The sequence below is a fragment of the Gracilinanus agilis genome, chromosome 1, assembly GCF_016433145.1.
Source record: "Gracilinanus agilis isolate LMUSP501 chromosome 1, AgileGrace, whole genome shotgun sequence".
NCBI classification, from domain to species: Eukaryota; Metazoa; Chordata; class Mammalia; order Didelphimorphia; family Didelphidae; genus Gracilinanus; species Gracilinanus agilis.
The window spans coordinates 718,028,037-718,044,210 of NC_058130.1; positions in this window are offsets into that span (position 1 = coordinate 718,028,037).

The window sequence follows — 16,174 nt, forward strand, 5'->3', positions numbered from 1 at the left end:
TCTCCTCTCAGTGGAGGGCTAGAAGATAAAGCACCAAAACCTTCTCAGTGCTTTCCTTTATAGAAGACAAAAACTGGACTTCTTGGCTCACTCCATTCTGCTTCTGTTGCTTTGTCTGGTTTCAACTCAATGGAACAAGACACTTCCTGGTCATCCTGCCTCCCCTTGACTTTTCTGCCTCCTTTTGTATAATGTATCTCTAGGCAGCAGTGAGAGTGCATTGAAGATCATTTGAGTAGAGGACTGAAATTATCATGGTGGTAGATAAGGAAGAGGACTTAGGCAACCTTATAAAGGATTCCTTATCAAGAGTATAATACTCCATAATAAGAAATATATAACCCAGTGGAAATGCTTGTCAGCTCTGGGAGTGGGGAAAGAAGCAGGGAGGGAGAAAACATGAATCATGGAACCATGGGGAAAAAATACTCTAAAAATAAATAAATAAAAGAATGGGGGGGGGGATATTCCAGAGGCAGCTAGATGGCACAGGGCATAGAGCACCAGGCCTGGAGTCAGGAAGTCCTGGGTTCATATCTGGCCTCAGATATTTCCTAGTTGAGTGACCCTGGGCAAGTCACTTAACTTCAACTGCCTAATCCTTACCACTCTTCTGTCTTAGGATCAGTACTTAGTCTGAGATTAGATTAGAAGCCAATAAGAGGAGAGATGAAATACTGACAACAATAGCAGGCTGTTATTATAGGAAAGTCAATTGTATGAAAAGGAGTAATCATATAAGTCTTTGGCTGTGGACAATAAAAATAGAACAAAAGTAGACTGGTGTCTTTGCCTGACTGGGAGAGGAATATACAACCTAGAGATGGCTCTCACTAGAAAGTGCTGGAGAGCCAGACTGACTAACAGAAGTCAGTTATCAGAGGGCTTAGTAAACCAAATTTGAGGAATTTATGTTTTAGAATTCTAGGAATAACAGAAAGCCACTGGACATTCTTGAGCACAGTGGCTGACATAGTCAGATCTTTTTCTTTGGAAGCTTATGGTTAAAGTTTTCTAGGAGCGGCATTTTACTCAGGCAAGACTCAGGGAGACAACAAGGGCAATATTACAAGACTCCAGGAAAGGAGATGCAATTCAATTTAGTTCTATTCAACTGATTCCCTTAATTAAATTCCTGTTCTTAGTAATACATTTTGGTATGTGCTGGGGATACAAATACAAAAGCTAAATGGTTTCTACCCTCAAGCATCTTATTATCTAAAGAGTTGGTGATAAGACTAGGATGGTAGAATAGAAAGCATGATGGATGTGAAATCAGTGGACCTGAGATTGAATCTTGCCACTGTAATTTACTATCTGCTCAATCTTGGGCAGATATTTATCATAGCTGAACCTCAGTTTGTTCATCTGGGATTTGAGTCCCAATTTGGTTTTGGTTTTGAGATCTAACCATTCTATAATCAGATGGCTTCTGAAATCCCTGAAATTCCATAGGAAGAAATGAGATCATATTTGTAAAGTATAGTACTTAGCATAGTGCTTGGTGAATAGTAGCATTTAATAAATATTTATTTCTTTCCTTCCTTTTCTTCCATTGTTTTGTATAAACAAAGAAGAAAATGCTATATGCTACATAGCCATTTCATTAATGTATGTATCATCACATTGTTTGATGTTGTGAATTATTATTACCTGTGGATGGTATTCTGCCTCCCTAAATGTGAAGAAAAGGTCTGTTTCACATCTCTGCACCATCTAAAAGAACACTGGAAACATCATAGTCCTGGTAATGCTTGGTGATGATACAGATCAGATGTTTAAAAATATTATTAGGTTTTTTTCCCCAAGGATTCCCTAGGCCCCAATAAAGTTATGGTATTTATAATATAAATTTATTTCCCAAAGACAAGGTCAGTGGAATCAGTTTTACAAGTTCATCAGTTGAGACCTCTAAAAGCTCTCATACTCTTATGAAAATGGACATTAATGATGCCTAAAAAGTGTATAGGTAAGAGTTGTTCTGAAGGTAGTTAGAGACACAGGACTGGAATTAAAGAGTAAATTAGGACTAGAGTATTTACCTGTAAGTAAGAATTCTTCAGGAAGATTTTGATTTCATTATTCAAAAATTTACTAAGTTTACTATTAGAAAATATATATAAAGATAGCTGTTACCAATATTTAATCTCTTTGTATGTTTATGTCTTCTTTTGATTAGATATCTAAGCCTTAGTCATTAGTTTTCCATACATAAATGTATCTTCTTTGCCTGAATGGGCATCATATTTGATCATTTAATGTTGTTAAAGATAAGATTCTAATGCAAAATAGTTGTGTGATTGAACTAATTTTCAGTTTGTTATTATATGATGTCATATTTGCTGGTGTACTGAAATTTTCCCCATGAAGTCATTGTATATTTTTATTCTGTATGCTAATTAGATTTTGTGAAAGTCTAAATTGTTAAATACAATCTTCAAACATGTTCTACTGTCCAAGATAAGATAAGATTCTAAATTCATGAGATTCCTGGAATGTGTGCAAAAGGAACAAATATCCAAGAGAGTAATTCCCCTAACATCACAGAAATAATAAATAGTTATCAATTCCCACTTATTCTCCCTCCTACATGTAAAATTTCCTCTTATCAAGGCTAAAAATCCCCAATGATTTCAACCCATCATCCCTCTGAGATGGAAATCATTCCAGTCTATTTCTTTCATAATCCTGGTCATCTATCTCTGGAAATCCTTCGGTTTTTAATATCCTTATTTAAATGGGGTCTCCAAATGAACATATCCTTCAGAGATAATCTGATTAGGGTAGGCTAGAAAGAAACTGTTGCCCCTTATCCCAACCTATGCATGCTTCTTCTATCTATGCAGCCTTCTCCATGGCCTTTGCTTTTTTCCTTTAGAGAAATAGAAGAGGCTTTGCACTATTTAATTTCCCCCCTTTTACTGAGAAACACTCTTCTACTTCCCACTGCTTCTTGGACTAAGATATACAAAGCAAATCACCCAGTTGGTCTCTGCTGCCTAGGTAGAGATGATCCAGACTGTAGGAATCAATATATGGTAGTATGGAGAGGTGGGATGGGGAGACTAACCATAGTTATAGCTATGGGATTCCTTTAGCTTCTTTTCCCACTCTCTCAAGGTATAATTATAATGTCAAGTTTAGGAGAAGTGGCCCTGAGTGCTTGGAAAGTTATCATTTTGAGGAAAAAAACTTCTGTCCCAGGTGCAAATCACTATGAGAAATCACCACTAATTAATGTCAAGTTCCAAATAAGCAGGTAGGAGCAGTTGTTTTCAAAACTACTCTCTTGTCTCTGGGATTCTCAGACAAAGCCATGAAGGGATGGTGAAGAAAAGAATTCTGAAGTCTGAATGATGTTATTTTCTAACCAGTATCACAAACTCATAACATGTAAAAGTTTGGAGGAATTTCAATATTCATACAATCTCCAGCTCATTCCTGAAAGGAATTCCTAGTGAGACCTGTTATCGGAAATTTGTAGATAAGGACTTATTATAGCTAGTATAAAAGCAGACCTAGAAAAAACTGGCAGAAACTGAACATTCCAAACCTGGAATTGTTGTCAGTGCTAGTTCACAGAGACTGGTAAAAAAACTAACAGTTTTGCCTTGGAAAGTGAGTAGTGGAGCTGGAGGTTTTGGTGACTGATCAACTAGCCTATGGACTTATACTGGGATCTCGGAAAAGTGAAGCTAACCTTGAATTCATATACACAGTATTGACTCTAAGACAGAAGGTAAGGGTTAAAAAAAAACATCAAAAAAGTTGCCTTAAAAACAGACTGACAGATGAGCATTTCCTTTCTGTTGGCCCCTTCTTTAAGAAGTTTGCCCATCATTGGTCTATGATAAACCCAAAGAGCCAACTTTGGGGTCAAAATCCACTATTTGACAAAAACTGTTGGGAAAATTGGAAAACAATATGGGAGAGATTAGGTTTAGCTCAACATCTCACACCCTATACCAAGACAAATTCAGAATGGGTGAATGACTTGAATATAAAGAAGGAAACTATAAGAAAATTAGGAAAACACAGAATAGTATACTTGTCAGATGTCTGGGAAAGGAAAGATTTTAAAATTAAGCAAGAGTTAGAAAAAATTACAAAATGTAAAATAATTTTGATTATATTAAATTAAAAAGGTTTTGTACAAACAAAAACAATACAACCAAAATCAGAAGGGAAACAACAAACTGGGAAAAAATCTTTATAACAAAAAACTTTGACAAAGATAGAATTACTCAAATATCCAAGGAGCTAAATCAATTGTATAAAAAATCAAGCCATTCTCCAATTGATAAATGGGCAAGGGACATGAATAGGCAATTTTCAGATAAAGAAATCAAAGCTATCGATAAGCACATGAGAAAGTGTTCTAAATCTCTAATAATTAGAGAAATGCAAATCAAAACAACTCTGAGGTACCATCTTACACCTAGCACATTGGCTAAAATGACAGCAGGGGAGCGTAATGAATGTTGGAGGGGATGTGGCAAAACTGGGACATTAATGCATTGCTGGTGGTGTTGTGAATTGATCCAACCATTCTAGATGGGAATTTTGGAATTATGCCCAAAGAGAGCTAAAAGATCGCCTGCCCTTTGATCCAGCCATACCATTGCTGGGTTTGTACCCCCAAAGAGATCATAGCTAAAAAGACTTGTACAAAAATATTTATAGCCTCACTCTTTGTGGTGACAAAAAACTGGAAAACGAGGGCATGCCCTTCAATTGGGAAATGGCTGAACAAATTGTGGTATATGCTGGTGATGGAATACTATTGTGCTCAAAGGAGTTATGAACTGGAGGAATTCCATGTGAACTGGAATGGCCTCCAGGGATTGATGCAGAGTGAAAAGGAGCAGAAGCAGAAGAACATTGTACACAGAGACTGATACACTGGTAAAATTGAATGTAAATGACTTCTGTACTAGCAGCAATGCAATGATCCAGGACAGTTCTGAGGGACTTATGGAAAAGAACTCTATCCACATTTAGAGGAAGAACTACAGAAATAGAAACAAAGAAGAAAAACAACTGCTTGAACCCATGGGTTGATATAGACATGATTTGGGATATAGACTCTAAACAACCACCCCAGTGCAACTATCAATATGGAAATAGGTCTTGATTGATGACACATGTAAAAACCAGTGGAAATGCACATTGGTTATAAGTGGTGTGGTGGTGGTGGTGGTGATGGTGGTGGGGAGAGTAAGAACATAAATCATGTAACCATGGAAATTTTTTTCTAAAAAATAAAAATTCAAAAAATAAAAGTGATGGAATCTCATTCTATATTTATACATGCATGCATACATACATACATACATACATATATATTTTATATATCTCTTGAAATTTCATCATATACAGTTAGTCCCTGTTCTCTCTATGTGAACTTCTTCTAGTTACCCTGTTGGTAATAATAATTTTTAATATTTGCCAATACCTTCTTTTCTTCTTGGTGGAATCTTATTCTAGAAGAGCAAATGCATGGGGAAATTTCAAGAGAACATGGCAAAGAACAGAAACCATCAGCATCATTCCTGGACAGAGTATTAGAATTGGCAGAGACACACTTAGGCCTAGATACACTGGCAGAGGATACTATTTCTCATGTCATGCATATCTTTGTAAATAACTTGATCCCATCATTCAGGAAATTTTTCAAAGAATATTGTCCTGACTGGGAACGTATGTCCTTAGATGAGATAATACAAAAAGCCACCTACATATTTGTGGCTGAAAAGGACAAAGTAGCAGATGATAAGGACAAAATAATTGAGAGCCTAAGAAAACAACTTAAAGAGGTTAATTCAAGGGCAAAATAGAGTAAAATAAGAGATAAAGACAGTGGCAGAGCTTTGATTTCTGAAGCCAAAAGAGCAGTATACCACCCAAAGGAACAACAACAGCTATCAAGACCTGAAACGTTGCTTCCTTTGTAACCACATAGGCAATTTTGTGAAGGTTTGTAAGTTCCGTGGTGAGTTTAGTAGGCAAAATAACAACAGAAACTACTATAATAAGAATAGATACAATAACAACAATGGATATAGAGGAAATAGGAACTGGAGTAATGGCTACAGAAAGAATACTAATTTCATGTACCAGAATGCATGTTGCCAAGGGCAATAGGTCCCAAATCTGCAAATAATGCAAGATTGGGTCAGGTCAGGAGAAAGGCCCAAGTACAGTCAAGTGGTGGCAGGAAATACTGGTGATCAGAACAAAAGGGCATGTTCGTTATGAAGGTGCACCCAGAGTTTAGAAGTTTTGGAAAAATCAAATGGGAATGAGTTAATGATTGATGAAATTGTGTGTATTAAGGATAATGGTTATGGAATTGTGGATAATGTAAATAATGTGATGGGAATTAATGATAATTTGATTAATGTTGATAATTTGATTAATGTTGTTAATAATTGTGAGAATGAGGAAAATTGTGTTGTAAATAGAGGTGGAAATTCTAATGATTGTATAATTATGGAGAATAATGGAAATTGTGATTTGAATAAGGATACTTTGCTTGTAAATAAAAGCAATGATATCAAACTAGAGGTGAAAAGGACTAATGAAAATAGTGTAAAATCAAAGAAAGGTGTTAAAGATGTAAAATTCTAGGAAAATCATGTAATTCAAGAGGATGTTAACTTGGATGGACAGAAAATAGCTAATCTATATTCTGATGTTACTGTTTTAGCTCCTGTGTTGGAAACATTCCTACTACCTAATAGCACAGAACCACAAGTGTCTGTAACTATTGGAGACCAGATCTATGACCTTCTAGTTGATACAGGGGTGAGTAAATCAGTTTTGCAAAGTTTTCCTGAGAATTGTAGAGCTGTTGGTACAATGGATGTTGTGGGTACAACAGGTAAGCCTCAGAGAGTAGCAAAATTACAACTCAAAATAGTTACCCTAGGTCCTCTATCTGTGGAGCATTCATTTCTCTGTATACCTGAATGTCCCATGAACCTTTTGGGAAGAGATTTTCTATGTAAATTGCGAGTGGCAATGCAATGTACTGAATCTGGTGCTATTTCTTTACATCTCCCAGAGAAATCTTTGAAAGCATTTCCATTGCTATTCTTTGATTCAGCCAGTACAGAGGGTGACTTAGGTACTATCTATCCAATACCCAAAGATATACCTAAGGAGTTGTGGTAAAGATCTTTCACAGATGTAGGCTTATTGAAATCAGCTACTCCAATCAGAGAGAGAACAAATGAAGGGTCAGTTCCTTGTGTACCTCGATATCCCTTGACTAAGGAAGCAATAGAAAGTATAAGACTAATCATTGAATCCCTAATCCAACAAGGGATAATTATACCTTGCTTCTCTTTGTTTAATACACCAATTCTTCAATCAAAGAACCAAAATTGGATGAAAATGGAAAACCTGTGTACCAATTCATTCAGGATTTATGAGCAGTGAATGATTATGTTATCAAAACACATCTAGCTGTACCAAGGCCAGCTGCTATAATTTCTTCCATTCCAAGTCAGACTAGATATTTCATCATGGTAGACTTATGCTCTGTGTTTTTCTCGATTCCCATCCATGAGGATTCTCAAAAGATCTTTGATTGTAAATTTGCCTTGGAAAAGAATTAATGGACCTGGACTTGTTTGCCACAAGGGTATACCGACTCACCTAGCCAATTCTCACAGATTCTAAATCGAGATCTGAAAATCATCAAATTTGAAGAAAGTAAATTGGTGCATATTGTGGATGACATTCTTCTTGCATTCCCAAAGGCAAAAGTATGTCTGAGAGATAGCAAGAGTCTTTTGATTGAATTATACAAATGAGGGCATAAAATCTTCAAGGCAAAATTACAGTGGGTTTTGCCTCAAATACAATATCTCAGATTTGTATTGTCAGAGGGTTCCAGAAGTATAACTCAAAAGAGAATAGCAGATATCCAAAAACTGAGTGCACCTAAGACCAAGAAGCAACTCAGAGCCATTCTTGGAACTACTGGTTTCTGTAGGCAGTGGATATCTGGATATAGTGAGATCACTAAATGTTTGATAGATCTAACCAGGAATACAAAACAAGAACCTCTGAAACTAAAGCCTGAACATTGTGTAGCCTTAAATAAACTTAAAGAAGCCATATTATCTGCACCTGCATTAGGAATTCCAGACTATGAAAAACCATTCCAACTATTTGTTAATGAGACCAAAGGTATTGCTTCTGGAGTACTTACACAGACATTAGGACAAACTTATCATTCAGTTGGATACTATAATTGTCAACTTGATCCAATAGCTGCAGGTACAGTCCCCTGACTGGGGGGGGGGGGGAAGCAGCAGCAGCTGTGTTACTTCAGAAGTCAGCTGATTTAGTGTTGGGATGTCCTTTAACTATCTATTGTTCACATAAGATAGAAGAACTAATAAGGAAATTTTGTCCTTAAGCTTATTCAGACCAGTGAATTTCTAAGTATGAAACTATTCTCCTGGGTAGTGAGAACATCCAGTTAAAGAGGTGTAATGTACTAAATCCAGCTGTACTTCTTCCTGATTTGCCAAAGAACAGTGAACCATTACATGAGTGTATTGAAGTAATAGATCTAGTGGATATGCCTAGGATGGATTTAAAAAACACTCCAATCAAAAATCCAGACGGTATTATTCACTGATAGTTCTTCATATTTTGTATTGTAATCAGATGTACTGGAACTGCAGTTGTCACAGAATTTGAGACATTGTGGTATGGCTCAATACCTAGTAAATCTTAGTGCACAAGGTGCAGAATTGATGGCATTAAAGCAAGCCTGCCTTCTAGCTGAGGGTAAAAGTTCAAATATTTATACAGATTCTTGGTATGCATTCTCAGCATAATGCAACAGGAAAGATCTGGAAACAAAGAGGTTTTATTACTGCCTCAGGAAAACCAATAGCACATGCAGGAATAACTTGTTGGATGCTATCCAAAAGCCTAAACAGCTCATGGTAATCCATTGCAGAAGCCATACTTATGGTAGAGATTCAGTCTCTAAAGGAAATCACAGAGCTGATATCACTGCAAAGTATGCTGTCCAAAATGCTCCAACTTTTGTCATGAACTTAACAACAATTGAGTCAGATGATTTAGAAAAAGCTTATGTAGATTCAGAAATCCAGAAATGGAAAGATAAATTTGGAGCAAGGAAAGAACATGGGATATTTATTACTGATACTGGAAGACCATTGTTACCAAAAGACTTGTATTCCTTTTTGTGTCAAGTTATCCACACAAAAGGTCATTTTGGTACACAAGCTGTGGTAGATGCCATCAAAAGGCAATGGGTTGCACCAGGGGAATAAGTACTGTTGCAAATAAGATCTCTAATATTTGCTCTGTTTGTCAAAAATTCAACCAAAGTGCATTCAGAAAGAAAGGTTTAGGTGGTAGACCTTTAGCATATTATCCAGTCAAGAGTTTGCAAATTGATTACATCAGCATGCCTAAAGCTGGGAGATACAAGTTTTGTCTTATAATTCTTGATAGACTGACTAAATGGCCTGAATCTTTTTCCATCTAATACCAATAAAACATGTTTTGTGGTGAAAGTGTTACTTAAGAAAATTGTATGGTGTACCACTTATCATATATTTGGATAAGGGATCTCATTTCACTCAGGATATCCTTAGAAGAGTCTATGAAAATCTAGGAATAACACTTAAATATCATGTTGCTTATCATCCACAAAGTGCAGGTCAAGTGGAGTATATGAATAGGGATATCAAAAAATCTGCACCTAGCCTTTGTTTGGGGCAACTCTATTAGAGAGTGCCCTTGAGTAATAAATACAAGATTCCTATAATTTGACCTTCTGGGTGCCATGTATTATTTATGAAGTGTATCCCACTTCAGTTCGAGACCCCAATGGGATATTTCTAGCATGGAGCTGGGGGTGGGTGTGGACCTGGGAGAGGGCTATTGGTGTGTGTGTGTGTGTGTGTGTGTGAGAGAGAGAGAGAGAGAGAGAGAGAGAGAGAGAGAGAGAGAGAGAGAGAGAGAGAGAGGACTCTGGGCACCGTGGTATATTATGTAGGGCCATCAAACTTCCTCTGAATAACAGAGTCCCAGATGGCGGTCATAGAACTGCAAAGTGAGATTCTAGGAAGGATGGATTCCTCCCACTCAAGAGTCCCTTGTGTGACTTCTCTCTTATTAACACTCCTTAGTGGAATTGTTATAACCAATATCTCCACTCAGCTCCAGGGAAAATCAGAAGAACAGTAATTGAGAGGGTTTTCACCCAGTTGGTGGGTGACCAGGGAAGGTGTGCCAGCCCTCAAATTTGGAAGGAAGGCTTCCACACAAGATGATGTATGTGGTGTTCCAATCCAATCTTGCCCAGAATCAGGATTCACATAAGCCTCCCTTTGGACCAGTTGTTGGCACCACAGGGGATCTGGCTCAAAGATGGATTCAACCAGGCAAAGCTGTAGTACCTCCTTCCCCTCTTGTCTCTCAATAATCCTGAAATGCTATTTGACTTCCAAAAGGTTATTTATTAAATGTATCAGGGTGATTGATGAGGGTGGTAGTCAGAGGAAATTGGTTGCCCTAATGTCTAACCATCAGGTCTGTCACTTTGGGGAGCCAATTCAGTCTCCAACCCCAAAGCTTCTCCTGCCCTTCCCTCTATTTCTTTGTCTAGTTTACAAGTTATAACTATAATTCAGTTATATAGGGTCTCTCTGCAAGGCAAGGACAGGAAGAGGGGATTTGGAGGATTTGCTCCAAGATAGAGTCCAGAAATCCCCAAAGGACAAGTGATATAGTCTTGGATATGAGAATATGTCTGCTGACAAAGAACAGGATATCAGGTCTTCAATTCCAGTTGAGGAAATTCACAGGTTCACCTTCAGTTCACTCAGAGCTTACTCATTGCTTCCACTCTCCTAAAGCTCCCCAAACTGAAGATCTTCTCCTTCTGGATTTCTTCCTAGAATCCTGTACTCCCTCAACTGCTGTTCTTGTCTCATGCTCCTCTCATGCAACATTCTGTTCCCCCAAATTCTTTCCTTTGTCCTTGATCCTTACACACTGTGCAATGGCTCTTTTTATATTTCTTCTTCTGGAATCAGACAGAATTACTAACCAAAGCCCCATAATTTTTTAAGCAATCAATGGCATTACTCTATAGTTTAAAGCTTTTGGGTATGCATTAATATTATAACAAATATATTTATATTAAACTTATATTACTGTAAAATCAAAAAAGATTAATATTGATGTGTTCAAGTACAAAAGTGAGAGAAAAAAGAAACTCAAATACAATATTGCATATACAAGGGAAAAGAATAATTAAAAAGAATGTTTTAAAAATAAAAATATATAGCTTAGAATCAGTGACACACTCTATCAGCCAAGGAGAGGTAGAACACAAAGGTTTCTCACCCAAAATGAGATCCATTCCTTTTAAACTTGACCATGATCCACTGTGAGTGCAAATGATTTTCACGAAATAACAGATTTATAAAAACAGTAATATAGTAAGTAATGCACATTCAAAGAAAGTACCAAATTCCCCAAAATTAAAATAAAACATTTAATGACAATAGCAACCTACTATCAAACAGGATTCACATGAGTTTTTATTTAGCCACCTGCTGTGTGATATTTAAAAAATCTATGAACTGATGGACACTTGTCACAAGTTATACAGATGTAGCAAATCTTTCAACCTTGTCTGAGTTTACAGACCTGCCTCCAATATGTCCCACCCATTTCACGTGGAGCTAAGGACTAAATATTGAAAATCACTTCAGATTTCTCATACATTACATTTTACAAATGTGGAGGTGGGGATATATAATAAGCACTTCAGCTTCTAAATGGATCCTTACCTCTTGTTACAAAGAACTCAGAGGCAGGAAATTGATCAGAGGTAGTGGATGCTACTAGATATCTAAAAACCTCTCCTGAAGACTCTTTAAAATTACTTTAAATTCTTAAGTCATTAAATTCTCCAAAGGTTGTATACAATTGTCTCAAACCCAGAACTCAAGATAATCAACATAAGGTAATTAAGAGAATGAGGGGAGGAGAAAAAAATTCTTTTCTTTAAGAGACACAACAAGTTCAATCAATTTATATCCCAAGAAGAAAAGAAGATATTGACAAATATTAAAAATTATTATTACTAACAGGGTAACTAGAAGAAGTTTATATAGAGGGAACAGGGACAAACTGTATAGGATGAAATGTCAAGAGATATATAAATATATATGTATGTATGTATGTATATATGTACGTAGGTAGGTATAAATACATACAAAACTGGGGGGGAAGAAGATAATAATAAGAAAAATAGGAAAGCAAACAAAAAGGAATAAATTTATATTCCATAAAGAAGCACATGGGATCAACAGGGGAAAATAACAATACACTGTAAGGGTAAAGCGGTTAGAGAGAGGTAATATTCAATACTTAAGTGCATTAAAATCAACTTAGAGAAGAACAAAGAAAAACTTAGAGAAGATGCATAGGGGCAGAAAATTGATTCACACCCTATAGAGAAGTAGAAGGGCAACAAACAGACTGGTGGGGAGGGAAGCAATTCTAGGGAGGGAGAGGGCTTGGGGGGAGCTCCGTGTGGCTTTAAAGAACAATAAGAGGGGAATAAGAAGGGAGGGGGGAGAAAGGGAAGTACAACAAGGGAGGGGATTATAGGAACTGATTAAAAACAAAACACTGGTATAGAAGGAAACAGTGAAACAATAAAGGACAGAACTAGGAGAGAGAATCAAAATGTCTGGGAATGCACAGTTGATAATTATAACTCTGAATGTGAATGGGATGAACTCCCCATAAATCGGAAGCAAATGGCAGAGTGGATTAGAAACCAAAACCCAACCATATGTTGTCTACAAGAAACACACATGAGACAGACAGACAGACAGACATAAAGTGACAATGAGAGGATAGAGCAAAACCTTTTAGGCTTCAAATGAGAAAAAGAAGGCGGGGTGGCTATCATGATCTCTGACAGAGCCAAAGTAAAAATAGATAAGGTTAAAAGAGATAGGAAAGGTAACTACAACCTAATAAAAGGCAGTATAAACAATGAAGAAATATCAGTACTCAATATGTATGCACCAAACGGTATAGATTCCAGATTTCTAAAGGAGAAGCTAGTGGAGCTCAAGGAGGAAATAGATAGCAAAATCATACTAGTGGGAGACCTCAACCTTCCCCTATCAGATATAGATAAATCAAACCAAAAAATAAATAAGAGATAAGAGAGTTGAATGAAACCCTAGAAAAATTAGAGTTAATAGATATATGGAGAAAAATAGAGACGAAAAGGAATACACCTTCTTTTCAGCAGCACAAGGAACATTCACAAAGATAGACCATGTAATAGGGCACAAAACATGGCAAACAAATGCAAAAAAAGCAGAAATAATAAATGTAACCTTCTCAGATCATAACGCAATAAAAATAGTTATTAGTAAGAATTCATGGAGAGGCAAACCAAAAACTAATTGGAAATTAAATATGATTCTCCAAAATAATTTAGTGAAAGAACAAATCACAGAAACAATTAATAATTTCATTGAAGACAATGACAATGATGAGGCATCTTACCCAAACCTATGGGATGCAGCCAAAGCAGTTCTAAGGGAAAAATTTATATCACTGAGTGCATATATTAACAAATTAGGGAGGGTAGAAATTAATGAATTGGGCATACAACTTAAAAAACTAGAAAATGAACAAATTAAAAATCCTCAGATGAAAACAAAATTAGAAATACTAAAAATCAAAGAAGAAATTAATAAAATTGAAAGTAAAAGAACTATTGAATTAATAAATAAGACTAGAAGCTGGTATTTTGAAAAAATAGATAAAATAGACAAAGTATTGGTTAATCTAATTAAAAAAAGGAAAGAAGAAAACCAAATTAATAGTATCACTTCACCTCTAATGAAGAGAAAATTAAGGCAATCATTAAAAACTATTTTTCCCAATTATAAGGCAATAAATTTAGCAATCTAGGTGATATGGATGAATATCTGCAAAAATATAAATTGCCTAAATTAACAGCAGAAGAAATAGAATACTTAAATAATCCAGTGTCAGAAAAAGAAATTGAACAGGTCATTAAAGAACTCCCTAAGAAAAAAGTGAATTCTATCAAACATTCAAAGAACAATTAATCCCAATACTATACAAATTATTTGATATAATAAGCAAAGAAGGAGTCTTACCAAACTCCTTTTATGACACAAATATGGTACTGATTCCAAAGCCAGGTAGATCAAAAACAGAAAGAAAATTACAGACCAATCTCCTTAATGAATATAGATGCAAAAATCTTAAATAGAATACTAGCAAAAAGATTCCAGCAAGTGATCAAGAGGGTTATTCATCATGATCAGGTGGGATTTATACCAGGAATGCAAGGATGCTTCAACATTAGGAAAACCATCCACATAATTGACCATATCAACAAGCAAACCAACAAAAACTGCATGATTATCTCAATAGATGCTGAAAAAGACTTTGACAAAATACAACACCCATTCCTACTGAAAACACTAGAAAGTATAGGAATAGAAGGTCCTTTCCTAAAATTAATAAACAGTATATATCTTAAACCATCAACAAACATAATATGCAATGGGGATAAATTAGAAGCCTTTCCAATAAGATCAGTTGTGAAACAAGGATGCCCATTATCACCTCTATTATTTAACATTATACTAGAAACACTAGCAGTAGCAATTAGAGAAGAAAAAGAAATTGAAGGTATTAAAATAGGCAATGAGGAGACTAAGCTATCACTCTTTGAAGATGATTTGATGCTCTACTTAAAAAATCCTAGAGAATCAACTAAAAAGCTAGTAGAAATAATCAACAACTTTAGCAAAGTTGCAGGATACAAAATAAATGCACATAAATCATCAGCATTTCCATATATTTCCAACACATAACAGCAGCAAGAGGTAGAAAGAGAAACACCATTTAAAATCACCCTAGACAATATAAAATACTTAGGAATCTATCTACCAAAACAAACACAGGAATTATACAAACATAACTACAAAACACTTTCCAAACAAGTAAAACAAGATCTAAATAATTGGAAAAATATTGAGTGCTCATGGGTAGGATGAGCTAACATAATAAAAATGACCATTCTACCCAAATTAATTTACTTATTTAGTGACATACCTATCAAACTACCAAAAACCTCTTTTTACTGCATTAGAAAAAACTATAACAAAGTTTATTTGGAAGAACAAAAGATCAAGAATATCAAGGGAAATAATGAAAAAAAAACGTGAAGGAAGGTGGCTTAGCAGTACCAGATATTAAGCTATACTATAAAGCAGCAGTCATCAAAACAATATGGTAGTGGCTAAGAGATAGAAGGGAGGATCAGTGGAATAGACTTGGGGTAAGTGACGTCAGCAAAACAGTGTATGATAAACCCAAAGAACCCAACTTTTGGGACAAAAATCCACTATTTGACAAAAACTGCTTGGAAAATTGGAAAACAATATGGGAAAGATTAGGTTTAGATCAACATCTCACACCCTACACCAAGATAAATTCAGAATGGGTGAATGACTTGAATATAAAGAAGGAAACTGTAAGTAAATTAGGTGAACACAGAATAGTATACTTGTCAGATGTCTGGGAAAGGAAAGATTTTAAAATGAAGCAAGAGTTAGAAAAAATTACAAAATGTAAAATAAATAATTTTGATTATATTAAATTAAAAAGTTTTTGTACAAACAAAAACAATACAACCAAAATCAGAAGGGAAACAACAAACTGGGAAAAAATCTTTATAACAAAAAACTCTGAAAGATGTTTAATTACTCAAATATACAAGGAGCTAAATCAATTGTATAAAAAATCAAGCCATTCCCCAATTGATAAATGGGCAGGGGACATTAATAGGCAATTTTCAGATAAAGAAATCAAAAGTATCAATAAGCACATGAGAAAGTGTTCTAAATCTCTAATAATTAGAGAAATGCAAATCAAAACAACTCTGAGGTACCAACTCATACCTAGCAGATTGGCTAAAATGAGAGAAGGGGAAAGTAATGAATGTTGGAGGGGATGTGGCCAAATTGGGACATTAAGGCACTGCTGGTGGAGTTGTGAACTGATCCAACCATTCTGGATGGCAATTTGGAACTAT